This window comes from Oncorhynchus keta, chromosome 35 (genome assembly GCF_023373465.1).
Source record: "Oncorhynchus keta strain PuntledgeMale-10-30-2019 chromosome 35, Oket_V2, whole genome shotgun sequence".
Lineage (NCBI taxonomy): Eukaryota > Metazoa > Chordata > Actinopteri > Salmoniformes > Salmonidae > Oncorhynchus > Oncorhynchus keta.
In genome coordinates, this window is record NC_068455.1 from 40,552,846 (window position 1) to 40,569,683 (window position 16,838).

Below are 16,838 nucleotides of genomic sequence, written 5' to 3' on the forward strand. Positions count from 1 at the left end.
TGAGCATTGACTGAGAAAAGCGCTTTTTTGAAATGACTTTTTTCATCCCACTATATCATGACTATGATGAAAGTCCTTTCTGATTATGAGCACGAACGTAGTCCATTTGAATATGCCTTTACATGGAAACATGCAACTTGGGACAAACTGATTTTACCAAATGTAATCCCGGTTCTATGATATGATGAGTGAGGTCTGTCACGTTGGGTAACGCCTCGTTAGAGGCGGAGTATAGGAAGACCCAATCACATAACGTCAGTTGTAGACAGACAGGAGCAACGGCCAATAGTTGACCACTCCACTTCCCTTATAAAGAGCCGTAGTCCGCTCCCATCTTCACTTCTAAGTACGCTTGTCTTCCTTACGCAAAGCTTGAAGGGTAACGCGGTGAGAGATCTGACTCATAATATCATAGAACCGGGGTGACATTATGTAACCTTAAGTTCTTTTTCAATTACTCGTTCAGTCTCTCACTTTGGGGATATAGCCAACTCCTGTGGCACTCATATACTCTCCGAAGCCAAGTCTTAACAGGATCAACCCTCAGAAGTCCCGACACTAAACACCATATGCGCTAACGAGGGTGCAGTCATGTCCAGTCGGTAGAACCTCGTGAAGGTATGGGGGTAGCCCAACATGCCGCATTAAAAGATCTCTTGAACAGAGATGCCTTTATCAATGTCCATGATGTATCAATACCTCTGGTGGAGTGTGCCCTCGAGCCCTCCAGAGGTGTCAAACCCTTGCTACTATACAGTGTATCATTATAATAGCTTCCACTATCCAATGGGGCAAACGCTGGTGAGAAAAGGGCTTCCCTGCATGGGGAGGTGCCCAAGAGATAAAGATCTGATCGCTCTTTAGTAGGGCCCTTGTCCTGTACAAGTAGATGCGCAATGCAAATACTGGACACAAATCAGTGGAGACGCTCTTCCTCCATGAAGGAGAAAGACGATGGGCGAAAAGGCGATTAGTGAGGCCAGATGTGTGTATCGGTTATAGCAAGACTGCATATGCAGGGGAACCGATCGGAAGACCGGTAACAGGCCTAACCCTTGGAAGCACATGGAAGATGTGTTCCAACGGTCCCATAGTCAGTGATAGTGCAACGCTAAGCATTAGTGCCCAATGGGGGCTAAAGCTTTAATGGAACAAGTGACGGGCGCCCATTCCCTCTAATAACAGTTTGGACGTCAGTTTACTAGATGTGGGTAGGGGTTGCGGTTGCGGGTCGTCAGTGCCATCGGTATGCGTTCATTTTGCAGTAGCAAGTTGACTTTGAAACGCAAAAGAGGAAACTTGAGTTCCAGGATCTGGTCAAAGTAACAGTTTTAATAAGGAGCTTTGTGGTACAAGTGGTCATGGGAAAATGCAAAGGCTAATAGCACTAGAGGCTAAAAAAGCCAAGGCCAAATGCATGGTGGTAGAGCATGGCTAAAAGGCATGTCTCAAAGGCAAATTCTTCTTCTAAATTACCAAGATCATATGGTCATTCAGAATTTTGCATGCATGTATCATTACAGACGTTGGTTGATATGAGACTGATGTACAGTTGAAGTCGGAAGTTTACATACATTTACGTTGGAGTCATTAAAACTCGTTTTTCAACCACTCAACAAATGTTTTGTTAACAAACTATAGTTTTGGCAAGTCGGTTAGGACATCTACTTTGTGCATGACACAAGTAATTTCTCCAACAATTGTTTACAGACATGTTATTTCACTTATAATTCACTGTATCAAAATTCCAGTGGGTCAGAAGTTTACATACACTAAGTTGACTGCCTTTAAACAGCTTGTAAAATTCCATAAAATTATGTCATGGCTTTAGAAGCTTCTGATAGGCTAATTGACATCATTTGAGTCAATTGGAGGTGTACCTGTGGATGTATTTCAAAGCCTACCTTCAAACTCAGTGCCTCTTTGCTTGACATCATGGGAAAATCAACAGACATCAGCCAAGACCCCAGACATGTCCTTCACATGTCTGGTTCATACTTGTGAGCAATTTCCAAACGCCTGAAGGTACCACTTTCATCTGTACAAACGTAAGTATAAACACCATGGGACCACACATCCGTCATACTGCTCAGGAATGAAATGCATTCTGTCTCCTAGAGATTAACGCACTTTGGTGTGAAAAGTATAACTCAATCCGAGAACAACAGCAAAGGACCTTGTGAAGATGCTGGAGAAAACAGGTAAAAAGATATCTATATCCACAGTAAACCAAGTCCTATATCGACATAACCTGAAAGGTCGCTCAGCAAGGGAGAAGCCACTGCTCCAAAACCGCCATTAAAAAGCCAGACTATGGTTTGCAACTGCATATGGGGACAAAGATCATACCTTTTGGAGAAATGGCCTCTGGTCTGATGAAACAAAAATAGAACTGTTTGGCCGTAATGACCATCGTTATGTTTGGAGAAAAAATGGGGAGGCTTGCAAGCCAAAGAACGCCATCCCAACCATGAAGCACGGGGTAGCAGCATCATGTTGTGGGGGTGCTTTGCTGCAGGAAGGACTGGTGCACTTCACAAAAAGTTGTGGCAAAATGGCTTAAGGACAACAAAGTCAAGGTGTTGGAGTGGCCATCACAAAGCCCTGATCTCAATCCTATAGAACATTTGTGGGCAGAACTGAAAAAGCCTGTGCGAGCAAGGAGGCCTACAAACCTGACTCAGTTACACCAGCTCTGTCAGGAGGAATGGGCCAAAATTCATCCAACTTATTGTGGGAAACTTGTGGAAGGCTACCTGAAACGTTTGACCCAAGTTAAACCATTTAAAGGCAATGCTACCAAATACTAATTGAGTGTATGTAAACTTCTGACCCACTGGGAATAAAAGCTGAAATAAATCATTCTCTCTAAGTGGCTGTTCCACTGGATGTCATAAGGTGAATGCACCAATTTGTAAGTCGCTCTGGATAAGAGCGTCTGCTAAATGACTTAAATGTAATGTAATGTACTATTATTCTGACATTTCGTATTCTTAAAATAAAGTGGTGATCCTAACTGGCCTAAGACAGGCAATTTTTACTAGGATTAAATGTCAGGAATTGTGAAAAACTGAGTTTAAATGTCGTTGGCTAAGGTGTATGTAAACTTCTGACTTCAACTGTAACTTTCAATTGAACAATGAGAACAGTGAGACATCAGCTAATTTGGGTACAGAGAGTGAAATTCAGCATTTTAGCAAGTTCAAGACTGGATTGCCCGTTCCTGAGGCCTAGAATTTTGTATCCTGACATCTGATACACAGATAAATAGAAAACGCTTGTAGACCTATACTTTAGACCATTTTAAGTTATGTGTAAGCAAGTAAGCAGACTAGTCATATTATCATTATAAGCAAAAGTATGTGAGGATGTGGTCATTGTCGATCCACTCTTTAGGGTAAGCCCCGAGACAGTGTACTTCAGCCATGTAGTGGTGATGCCTCTTAAGGCTTAACCCAGATAGCCTCATTCTACGTGGTCCAGGGGGACTGTAGAGCAGTGGGCCTGTAGTTGAGTGAGCACAGGTGGACATGGAGCGCAACCGCATGTCCCCTAGGGAAGAAAACTTTGCAAGGATGATAAACTTCTGCTCAACAGCGTGACCTGAGGAAGGGGAGCGGCAGAATTAGTCTCCAATCTTCCTATCCCTCACCTCTGGGGAGTTCAAGGCCCCTCCTTGCTGCTTGTTCCCAGGACTGAGAACAGAGCAGATACTTTCGCTATTTGCATGAACGAAGCGCAGGGTGAGAGGGATGGGATGGTGAAGTGTGATACACTATGGGTGTATGAGAAACCAGATAGCTGTCTGGGGCCTATGTCCGCAAGCTAGCGAATGAGCTACTTTTAGTCTTGTGCTTTGCCGATGCTTAGCTGTGTTGCCAGCTAGTCCTGGGGTTTAGTTATAGCTGGTGGCATTCACCTCGAGGGTTAGTAGCCTAGCTATAGCAAGCACACCGCTGGCTGAAGAGAATGTGCATTCTTCGTTAGCTAGCTAGGTTAACTTAGACTGTGGCTGACCGAATTTCAAGTCTCTTTCCTTTCTTCCACCTTGGTGGGAATAAGCAACACGAAGCAGGTAGCTGGGCTAGTAGGGCGAGAGCTAGCTGTGTGGCGCTAGCTGATCGAGCTGTCTGGTACTAACTGATATTGCTGTGTGGCGCTAGCTGACGCAGAGATTGAGAAGTAGATGTCATGTGAGCTCAGTCCTCTCCATGAGAAGCTGCTGTCCTATGCTCGGCTGCAGAGTCCTTGATGGTCCACCTGTGAACAGGTTAGCAGGAAAGCAGAGGTCCAAGTCGATGCTGAGGAGGGTAGGGGATCTTAATCGAATCCGTGAGGAAGACAAGAGAAGTGAATATGGGAGTGGATTACGGCCCCGTATATGGGAAGTGGAGTGGTCCACTATTGGCCGTTGCTCTTCTCTGTCTACGACAAACGTTGTCTAATTGTGTCTTCCTCTGCCCCTAATGAGGCATTACCCAAAGTGACAGACCGAACGAGTAATCGAAATTGAACTTGTTTCACACACTCTCAAATGTCTGAAACATCTACAGGCTTCATCGAGGTGGCTTGTAAGCAAATGTGCTGGCATAGCGCATTCAAGTAGCCAGGTGGGTGATTGAGAACTCGTGCTTTTATTAACTGATCACAACAACAAAGGTCTCATGGCCCCTAATCCTCTTTGGCTCTTATTTCTCCCTCACCCTCACCCCCTCTCTCCCCCACATCATAGGATCAGATCCAAAAGTCCAGACATTCTCATGCGTGTTCTCCTTTGGAATTGTCCCCTCTCTCTCTCTCTCTCTCTCTCTGTTCTCTCTGTTCTCTCTCTCTCTCTCTGTTCTCTCTCTCTCCCTCTCCCTCTCCCTCTCTCTCTCTGTCTCTCTCTCTCTCTCTCTCTCTCTCTCTCTCTCTCTCTCTCTCTCTCTCTCTCTCTCTCTCTCCCTCTCCAAGGGCATCAGGGGGGCCGAAAGAGTCCCCCCCCCCTCTGTAGAGCTGAGTCACATTTGAAATGAAGTTTCAGTCTTTTGAGCCACAATGGCTAAACCCCATTTAAAGTGAAACTCCAGTCTTTCATCCACAATAGCTAAGCCCACTTTGAGGACTGAAATTAAGCACCAGACCCACAATGGTGGGAAGCTGTGCTCCAAACGTAGACTGATATGGTTTAAGTATATGCATATTCGGTCCCTCTACTACTGAAATGTCAATGCTTTTTTTTATTAACAAAAAGTATCTTCCTGAAATGTCAATGTTTTTATAGCAAAAACGATCTTACATTGTTGAGTACCACATGAAATAGTAATTACATTGTTATTACACAGGGCTATGCTGTCTTTATTATTGTATACTGTCTGATAGTATCTTTTGAATGACTTTGAGGTGTTTCATATCTTCATCCATCTTTGCACATTAGCCTAAACTACTGTAGCTTGGCATTACCTATATATCAATAGAATTCCTCAACATTTTGGAGGCTAATGGTGATATTAAAGTGGTCCTGAGAGAATAAGTGAACCATGTGTTTTCGGGGGGAAAGTCTGTGTTCTTGTTAGCCTTCGATTATTGGACCTTATAGGAGTAACAGGCTAATGGAATTAAGGTGCAGGGTTTCAGGCTCTCTTGCCAAGACCAGGCATTTAAAAGGATGTGTTCTGAATAAATAGTGGAACGAAGCGGCCGTCAGGGCAGTACTGTGTGCTTGGCTTTGGAGATATTGAGTGGTTCAGGTGTGCTGCTGTGCTGGCCATGCAGAGAGGCGTCTATGAAAGACTGGCTCGTGAGCTGACTTTAGAAAGGTCCTGAAGTGTTTCTGCAGCTCCTACCAACTCTCACAAGCGTTCATACCATATGTAGCCTTACAACCAGGTGGCGAACACAAGACCCAGCGCCAAACAGAACGGTTGGAAGTAAACCTAACATAAGCCTTCTCCGTCTCAATCTATTTTTATCGGCTAATTATGCACACTGAACAGAGCTTAATCAAATGAAGTCCAAATATTTCCCCAAATAAAGCCTCATTTTGTTTCATCTCTCCAATGCTGGTGCCAGACTAGCTCCTCTCGATTAAACGTAATTCAACAGATGTTTTTATTTGTTAGTGGATTAGATGGTAGGCGTCGCTCCTGGCCCCCATGCAGTAAAACGCTCTCATCTGTATTTTAATGGACTTAGAGTAAGTGGGAGGATGTGGCCCTGTGCCATGATTTCACAGAGAAGGGGGATCACATGTAGCAGGTAATCTATTTGTGAGAGTGTTTTATCCGTATAAATGGAATTACTGGAATGGTTTTCAACCCATTGAAAGCAACCGTTGCCTGGATGTCAGCACCAGGCGAACATGTTTGATTGGCTCTAATTGAGGTCTTTGTACAAATGTTTGTGCCATAATGAATCTGAAGAGGGACACAATCTGCGCGGAGAAAGGAAATATTGCTCTGAAATAGGAGCCGATACGGCATGAAGTGTGTTTAGCAGCACAACATCCGCTCAGCATTAGCTTCATGAGAGGGATGTTGCAGGCTAAACTACAGATGGGATGTTTCCTCGCATCTATTAAACATCTTGTAGGGTCGTGGCTGGTATTTTAGTATTTCCATAAGCTATATGTTCTGTTCACACAAAAACTCACTTCCCTTTGATTTCCTGTTGTAGTCTTTGATAGAAAGGAAGTAGTCACAGAGGCAGGAAATTCCTCTCTACTGGATCTCACTTGAGATGTGTGTGGTGAAGTGGGGCACGGTTTTGATCAAATCAGGAAAAAGCATAGCACAGCTGTAATGCTAAATGGCTAAACGTTAATCGCTGAGTCCCAGATAACACAAAATACATCAGGCACAAAAACTAGAAATTGTAAATGTGCAGGTCCCTTTCTACCCTTTATCAGCGTGTGAAAGAAAATGGCCACTGTCATGTCTTTCATCAGAGAGCGCGGCACTGTTGACACTGGGACGACAGCTAATTAGGTTAGGGCCTGCTCAGCATGCATGGCTAACTAGGCTGGCCTTAGCCCCAGGCTCTGTCTCCCAAGGTGACTACTGCAGTAGCACAAGAATTGTACCCCTCTATACCCCACTGTGCTCTCTCTAGAGCTTCATGATCTATAGGCAATCATACAGATGACACAGATTAGTACAGAGGTTGGACAGTGTCTTCTGCTCTAAAGCTCTGATGCCTTATTGTATTCGTATTCTCACATCGTATTTATTGATTTATTCATTGATTTTAAGTCATTTTCACAGGTGTCTAGGCTTTTTATTCATCAACTGTCTCATCAGGGGGCTGCTTAGGACAATGGCTGTGTCTGGGTGCTCAGGGGCGTGCAATGTCTACACAGACACAGGTTGTGGCTCTCATTACCAGCGTTTGAAGTTACAAAGTTTCATCCCAGCCTCATGCAGAGATGCAGGTTGACGTTTATTGGGATAATCTTGTCTTGGAGGCAGGGCAGAGCGATTTCTAATAGATGGGCCAGCAGGAAAGTCCAAATTGGCTATATATCGTAAACATTTTTAAGGTTAGGGTTAGGCATAAGATTATCAGTGTGGTTAAGGCTAGGTTCAAAATCTGATTTTATGACTTTGTGGCTATGCCAGCTAAACGAATACCCTGCGGAGCTGCCTCCAGTGCTTGAGTCATCCCAATAAATGCCAACCTGCTACAGAGATGATCCTCATTATTTATTTATGCCATGCTAATGAGATGCAGTGAAATTCCGAAGGCCTCTGAGATCTGGTTGGATGGGAGGAGCAACTGATAAGGATTACAGAGATGGTCTGGTTGCAGTCAGTTCCACAGTGGGGCCCATGAAGATTTTGGCTTCTCTTGGGGGTCCATATTTCATGATATCACCCACACTGTTAGGGAGGCTACAGGACTGTTTTATCCGTTTAGCCCACCTCTGTAACGTTCGTCGTCCTCGTCTGAGGAGTATGAAGGATCGGAGGACCAATGCGCAGCGTGCTACGTGTTGATGATGAATTTATTAAACATAGAACACTAAAACAAAAATAACAAAGAGAATGAAACGAAACAGTTCTGTCTGGTGACATACACAAAGACAGAAAACAATCACCCATGAAACATAGGTGGGAAAAGGCTACCTAAGTATGATTCTCAATCAGAGACAATTAGTGACACCTGCCTCTGATTGAGAACCATACCAGGCCAAACGCAAAACACAACATAGAAAAACGAACATAGACAACCCACCCCAACTCACGCCCTGACCACCCTAAAAAAAAGACATAACAAAAGAACTAAGGTCAGAATGTGACAACCTCCCATTGGTCAGTTCCACAGTAGGGAAAAGGGGATGTGAGATGTAAAAGGGGATGTGGAGTGTGCTTGTCCAATAGCATCTCACCTCACTGCCCTCTCACAGAGGAGCAGCGAGAATGCTGGGAGTCTCAGATCCTCTTACCAATATGTGTGTGGGTGTCTGTGTGAGTTCTTTTCTGTATTTTCCAGAATATATTTGTGTTTTAGACCATGATTCATCTGAGTACCCAACTATCAATTTCCTCTAAGAAGTTTTTCCAAATGGTAGACTGCGTATCTTATCCTCGGGATTAGGGGTAGGTTAATCGGTTCCTAGACCTGTGGTTCGGGGACATTTCTACATTTAACCTGGCTGTATGTAGGCCTACAAGTGTACATTGAACATCTTTCAGAAGACTACTGCTGTGGTGTGTGAGATCGGGCACAATAAAGAGGCCAAATTTGCCTCTTCACAGATTTATGAGATTATTTGGGTTGCCGAGAGAGAGAAAGGGAGAGAAAAGAGGAGAGGGTGAAAGACTGGTCTGGAAGAAAGCATAAAGACGGATGGGGTGTTAGGAGAGAGAAAAAAATAAATGGAGGGGAGGGAGTCAGGGCTCTATGCTGGGCCCAGTCTCTTTCAGTTTCAGAGCATTGCACCAGGACTTCATTACCATGTCAATCCGGGGGAAAACAAGCCTTGCTCGCCGCCGCAGTGGGCCGGATCCATATGGGGCTGCCGGGCTCCTGGAATGAATAGTGAATGTGGCGGCTGCTGGAATCTGCCTTCAGCCTTTGTGGAACAGGATGACCAAAGACAAGAGGGAGCTTTTGCAGATGGCCTGGGCTATAAATAGGTAGCTATCTATCTGCATGCTGTCACTCTTGTCTATCTCCCTCTGTCTCTCCCAGCTTTGCTCTCCGGCTGCTGGCCCCACTAGGCCACTGTTGGGCTCAATAAATAAAGGGCTCATGCTAGCTAGCGGAGGATCACATGCTACGACATGGCTCCGGGGCTGTGTGTTTGTGACTGTGTGACAGTATGACTCGTCCCCTTGGTCAAACATTCATTATTTAGATTTGTTACATGCGGCTAACTGACAAACAGGTTTGGAGCAGCAATGTCGTCTGGCGTTTGTGATTTGTGCTGTGTTGTTCAAACCTGGGAAGAGAAGGGAAGGGGGACTGGGAGGTTGAGCAGTTGGGTTTGAGGTCAAACGTGTTGCAGACGGATTTTAAAGTGCAAGATAAATCCCTCCCTCCATGCTTGTCCAGATTGAGGGTCTCAGTGTGAATGTCTGTGTTTGTGCGATATGGTCCGTTCGAGGTATTAGGACCCCCGCCCTTCCTTTTTAAGTTGTGCTTGAGCGTGCTGTCTCGGACCGAACATCTCGTTATCTCTCTCAGAACGGTCATCTTGACCCTAACCAGTCAGGCATCAAGGCGGGTCACTCAACCGAGACTGCTCGCCCCTGTGTTACGGAGACTGTCCGCCTTTGACACCGCGAGCCATCAGATCCTCCTCTCCACCCTCTCAGGTCCTAATCCAGGCACTCGTCGTCTCCCGTCTGGACTACTACTAGGTGTTGGCTGGGCTCCCTTCGTGTGCCATCAAACCCCTGCAACTTACTCTAGAATGCCGCAGCTCGTCTGGGGTTCAACCTTCCCAAGTTCTCCATGTCACCCGCTCCTCCCATACACTGCATTTGCTTCCTGTCGAAGCTCGCATCCACTACAATACCATGGTGCTTGCCCACAGAGCAGCACGGTTTTCCTCTTGTCATGTCAGTCATTGCATACCTTAGAGAGCTATATAGAACTTGTCAGACATGTCTAGATCAACTAGCCCATAGCGTTTTCTGTAATGTTTGAGTCATTCAAATATCACATAAATACACATTAGACATGGCAAAATGCATAGAATTGCAAGAAAATGTGCTTTTAAAACGACACAATTTTCTCTGGACATCATCTTTAAACCTGCTAAATGTTCTCTCCGCCAACAAGAGGGATGTGAACAGTTTGTGTCATGTCGTGCTTGTTCACATCCAATTAGATGTGGCGCATGCTCTAAATGCAGGATGTTCCCCAATGCTGGAAGGTGGGCCTGAGTGAAAAAAGTACACATTTTTGCCAAGGCTAATTCTGTGTTCTTATGCTGAAACATTATAACATATCCAATGGGGACCCCACTCCTGAGTATGTACCCTGTGTTCCCTGGCAGTAATTCAGCCATGTCAAAAAATACTCCGAAATTCATCATTTTCAATTCTCCTTATTTTGGTGATTTCTAGTTCTCAAAGATTATATAATAATAAAAAATATATATTTTATGTCCATTGTTAACGTTGTAAATGACTATTGCGGCTGGAAACGGCTGATTTTTAATGGAATATCTACATAAGCGTTCAAAGGCCCGTTGTCACGTTCTGACCTTAGTTCTTTTGTTATGTCTTTGTTTTAGGTTGGTCAGGGCCTGAGTTGGGGTGGGTTGTCTTTGTTCGTTTTTCTATGTTGTGTTTTGCGTTTGGCCTGGTATGGTTCTCAATCAGAGGCAGGTGTCGTTAGTTGTCTCTGATTGAGAATCATACTTAGGTAGCCTTTTCCCACCTGTGTTTCGTGGGTGATTGTTTTCTGTCTTTGTTTATGTGTATGTCACCAGACAGGACTGTTTCGTTTCGTGTCATTCTCTTTGTTGTTTTAGTGTTCTGTGTTTAATAAATTCATCATCAACACGTAGCACGCTGCGCATTGGTCCTCCGATCCTTCATACTCCTCAGACGAGGACGACGAACGTTACACCCATTATCAGCAACCATCACTCCTGTGTTCCAAAACTTTTGAATGGTAGTGTAGGTCAATCATTTTTTTCTCCATACTTAGTCTGGTTTTAGTCATTTAAACTTACGCTGAAAGTGTTTTTCCATCCCGAAAATGTATTTCAAAAATATATGTATTTGTTTTTTGTTGTGGCGGCGGTGCACCACTGCTAAATGAATACAGGAGAAACACAGCTAACCCCCCTTACCCCAACACACACACACACACGCACACTTATTTGGCCCATGTCCTCTAAACACACACTCCAGCTCTGCTTGTGATTCATCTGGGCAGCAGGGAGAAGGCAGAGGTGCCCTATCTGGGTCCTGACACTTAAAGATAATCATTAGGAATGATGAGTCAGAAGGGGCCCAGTCATAAACACTCCACCACAAAGACCTGGACAGCGTACGTCTGGACCACACAGAGTCAATCATCAGTCAGCCCACCGTGCGTAAGCTAGACGCCACGGTGAGACAAGATGGCACCTGGCTTTGCACAAACCAGCTTAACATACTGTAAACCAGCCAATGGTCCAGCGCTGTACATAGTATTTGTTTAATTTTTTTATGTACTCCTGTTTCAGTGTAACCAAAAAGCCTTGATGGGCCGTGATACACTACATGGCCAAAAGTATGTGGACACACCTTCAAATTAGTGGATTCAGCTGTTTCAGATCAACTCCCTATTAACGCACCTTGATTTTGGAATGAGATGTTCAACGAGCAAGTGTCCACATACTTTGTGTGCATATTTATTGTTTATCCAATTCCAGTTAGAGACTCACATCTGTCATAATGATGGTGTACCCCCTGACAACTACCCACTCCCTTTGTGAAAGCAACCAGGTGCTCACCGCAGGCGACCAGGATGAGTTAGAGACTGACTTGTTTTGATGACATCACTCTCTCTATAACAGGACCTGTTATGGCAAATGAGTGGTGTTACTGGAGTTAAAAGCTACCCTCTGCTCCAGCTCAGTACAAGCCCTCGTCTGTTTAAGTTCACGCAGACACACTGTTACGGTCTGTATCTGTTTAACATGAGTGGACAACAGACATACAGCAGATCGCCAGATGGACCTGCAAGTCCACTTGTTTTGTTCTGGTAGCAGCGCATCAACAGGATAACTGGTAACCATCACAGAGGGCCTTTGTCTGTGTGCTGCTTGGTTGTGTCGAAGAACCCTGTTGAGGAGTCCTCCTCTGGAATCAGACACCCCTACCACGCTGTTGTGGCTAAATAGCTTAGGATATTTTAGGAGATTTAATCTCAGATCAGAAAGCATTGAGAAAATGACACATTATGAGGGCTCTGCTGTAGCCCACATCAACGACTGCAACCATGATAGTGTTGCAATTCCTTGACTTTTTGAGGTCTCATCTTCTTGCCCCAGCTACAATACCAGTAGTGACCTTTTTGACGTCCAAGCCCCACATTTGAAAGGCAAAAACATCAAATGCATGGCTTGTTTTGTCTTGCCGATAGCAGCCCCTTTGAAAAATATGCTCCAGTATTATTGACGACTAATACAGTTCTGCTACAGTCTTCAGGATAAGTAAAGTTGTATCAGTTTTTATTGTATTGTATTGACAGTGACTTTACCACTCTCCCAGTTTCCCTAGGGGCACGTGGGGCCTGCAGTAAGAGCTTTGACTCCTGGCCGACCGGGGCATGTTAGAGCTCACCTCCAGGCTGCTCAGGCTTTATGACTGTGAGAGGTTTATCCCAGTACAGAGTCTGTGTGCTAGTATCACAGATCCAGACACCCGTACACACACACACACACACACACACACACACACACACACACACACACACACACACACACACACACACACACACACACACACACACACACACACACACACACACACACACACACACACACACACACACACACACACACACACAGAAACAGAGAATCAGAGAGAGAGAGAGACTGAGCTGCAAGCTATAAGGAGCAGGGCAGATGGGACAGGGATCAAGGCCCGACATCCGTCCGTCTCTCCGTCTCTTTTTCTGTCTCTTCCTCCCTCTGTCGTTCTCAGTTCAATCACGGCAGTGCATTACACCAGATGACATCCAGTCTGCCAGTTTGGCTGTTAGTTGTTGTGTGCGTGGTTGTCTTTACATCACCTAATCTTGCAGTGTGTGTGTGTGTGTGAATGTGTATAGGTGTGTGTGTAGAGTCTGGACCCAGTTACGTGAAATACATGAGATTTCCAAGAGGACTGCATGAAATACTATAAATAACACTTCCAAGAAGGCCAGTTCAGGAGAAAATACATACAAGAAAATGACACAGCCATTGTTTGATGGCACACAGTCAACTAAGTGGCTTTGCAAATCTCTTCAGGGCTTATAGCGAGAGAATAACAAATGATCGAGGCTGTAGCAGTTCACAGAGTTGTTTTTGTCTTTCTTTTTTTCTCAAACTCAACAGAAAGATGGTCAGCGGTGTCATTACTGTTAATCAAAAGCCTCTTTGGCATTATCTAGTTCCCCTTTTGGCTCCAAAGGTTGGAACAGATGTTGGGAACGAGGACAAAATGGATTTCCCCCCACTGAGAGGCAGCTTTTCCTGCCGTCGCTAATGGAGGCTCCTTGAAATGATAATATACGCTGTTAGTGTGGCCGGGTCCTTGCATAGTGATGGTGAGAAAGGACTCTGATCCCCAAACAGCTCCTTTGTCATCGAACCCCCCAAAAATATGCTTTTCTGGGGGTGCATCTGAGGGTCCAGTGGGGCGGATTTAGGGACTGGGATGAGGCAATTGGAGAAAGATAGGGAGAGGGAGAAAGCCAAGGGAGACAAATGAAAACATTACCTGATAGAGTCCCATCCATCACCACCACACACAGAGATGGAGTGTAATGCCATCTCATCCTTTTCACCCCCCCGCTCCCTCCATCCCTCCATCCCTCTTCATCCCCACACCTTGCATCTCAACTAGGGATAATAATAATTACACATTTGAATTAGAGCAAAAGAGCTAATTACTATTTCGCATTAATTCATTGATGCATTGAAAAATTATCCGGATGCCATTCCAAAATTAGGAGGCTTGATTCCAAGATTAATGGGAAGTACTTTCTCTTACTCTTTTTTTTTTTGAACTGAAAGAAAAATAAATGTTTCAGGATGCGTAGCCTATGTGAAGCCAGACTTTGGCCTGGTATTAATAATGGCGCCGGAGGAGATGGCTGCCGTTGTACAGTCCCCTATCCAATTGTGCTATTGTGTGTGTTTTTTTGCGTTATTTGTAACTTATTTTGTACATAATGTTTCTGCCACTGTCTCTTATGACCGAAAAGAGCTTCTGGATATCAGGATCAGCGATGACTCACCCCGTACTGGAAGAAGATTCTTTCTTTAACGAGTCGGACGCGGAGGATTTAGTCCTGACACCCGACAAGGCGCTCATCCCCGGTCACTCGCAGGAGAAAGAGACAGAGATTTTGAGGACATAGGTCTGGGTACCTACGCTACAGGACTGTTTTGCTAGCACAGATTGGAACATGTTCCAGTCTGGAGTATACCACATCAGTCACTGGCTTCATCAATAAGCATATCGATGACGTCATCCCCACAGTGACTGTACGTACATACCCCAACCAGAAGCCAGGGATTACAGGCAGCATCCGCACTGGGTAGAGCTGCTGCTTTCAAGGAGCAGGACTCTAACCCAGAAGCTGATAGGAAATCCTGCTATGCCCTCCGACGAACCATCAAATAGGCAAAGCGTCAATACAGGACTAAGCTTGAATTGTACTACACCGGCTCCAATGCTTGACGGATGTGGCAGGGCCTGTAAACCTTTACAGACTACAAAGGGAAGCACAGCCGAGAGCTGCCCAGTGACACAATTCTACCAGACGAGCTAAATTACTTCTAACACTGAAACATGACTGTGGGATCACGCTCTCCGTAGCCAATGTGAGTAAGACCTTTAAACAGGTCAACATTCACAAGGCAGCAGGGCAAGATAGATTACCAGGACGTGTACTCAGAGCATGGCTGACCAACTGGCAAGTGTCTTCACTGACATTTTCAACCTGTTCCCGACTGAGTCTGTAATACCAGCATGTTTCAAGCAGACCACCATACTCCCTGTGCCCAAGAACACTAAGATAACCTGCTTCAATGACTACCGACCCGTGGCACTCATGTCTGTAGCCATGAAGTGCTTTGAAAGGCTGGTCATGGCTCATATCAACACAACAATGAGATAGCCTATAGGGAGGAGGTCAGAGACCTGGCAGTGTGGTACCAGGACAACAACCTCTCCCTCAACGTAAGCAAGACAAAGGAGATGATTGTGGTCTACAGGAAAACGAGGGCTGAATACACACCCATTCACATCGACAGGGCTGTAGTGGAGCGGGTCGAGAGTTTCAAGTTCCTTGGTGTCCACATCACCAACAAAGTATTGTGGTCCAAACACACCAAGTAAGTTGTGAAGAGGGCACGACAACACCTTTCCCCCTCAGGAGACTGGAAAGATTTTGCATGGGTCCCCAGATCCTCAAAAATGTCCATAGCTGCACCATCGAGAGCATGCTGACTGGTTGCTTCACCACTTGGTATGGCAACTGTTTGGCATGCGACCGTAAGGCACTACAGAGGGTGGTGCGTACAGCTCAGTACATCACTGGGGCCAAGCTTCCTGCCATTCAGGACCTATATACTAGGCAGTGTCAGAGGAAGGCCCCAAAAAAGTGTCAAAGACTCCAGTCACCCAAGTCATTGTTCTGTCTGCTACCGCACGGCAAGCGGTACTGGAGCACCAAGTTTAGGTCCAAAAGACTCCCTAGCAGCTTCTACCTCGAAACTATAAGACTGCTGAACAATGAATCAAATGGCCACTGTTCTACTTACATTGACCCCCCCCCCTCTTTGTTTTTTCACTGATGCTACTCGTTGCTTATCATCTATACATAGTCACTTTGCCCTTACCTACATGTACAAATGACCTCGACTAACCTGTATTCCCTGTATATAGCCTTGTTATTGTTATTTTATTGTGTTACTTTTTACTTACAAAAATGTACGTTAGTTTATTGAGTAAAGCTTTTCTTAACTCTATTTCTTGAACTGCATTGTTGGTTAAGGGCTTTTAAGTAAGCATTTCACGATAAGGTCTACCTGTTGTATTTGGCGCATGTGACAAATACAATTTGATTTGATTTGATTTCTATGGTGCTTTTTAGGTGGACCAGAACACACTGTACAGTAGCTGAAGATATTGTTAGAGAGTACAACCGATTGTGTCTATTTGTGAACCAGTATTGGTTGGAAAAGCATATCAATATCTTAGCTTTTTCATGTTGTACAATAGCCGATGTAAGGGACAATGTAGGCGACATTTCACAGCAAGGATACCACTGCATCTATTCATACACGTTCATCTGCGCTGGTAGCTAATCTGTGAAAAAGGGGACTCATTTCCCGCCCTTTTCCTTGCTGTCCTGTTATCTCTGCTCCCGTTCACACACACACACACACACACACACACACACACACACACACACACACACACACACACACACACACACACACACACACACACACACACACACACACACACACACACACACACACACACACACACACACACACACACACACACACACACACACACACACACACACACACACACACACACACACACACACACACACACACACAGACAGATTTATCGCTGTGCAGACTCTTGTCCCCGTCAGCAGCTGGCAGGCCAGTCTGTGTGGAGCCC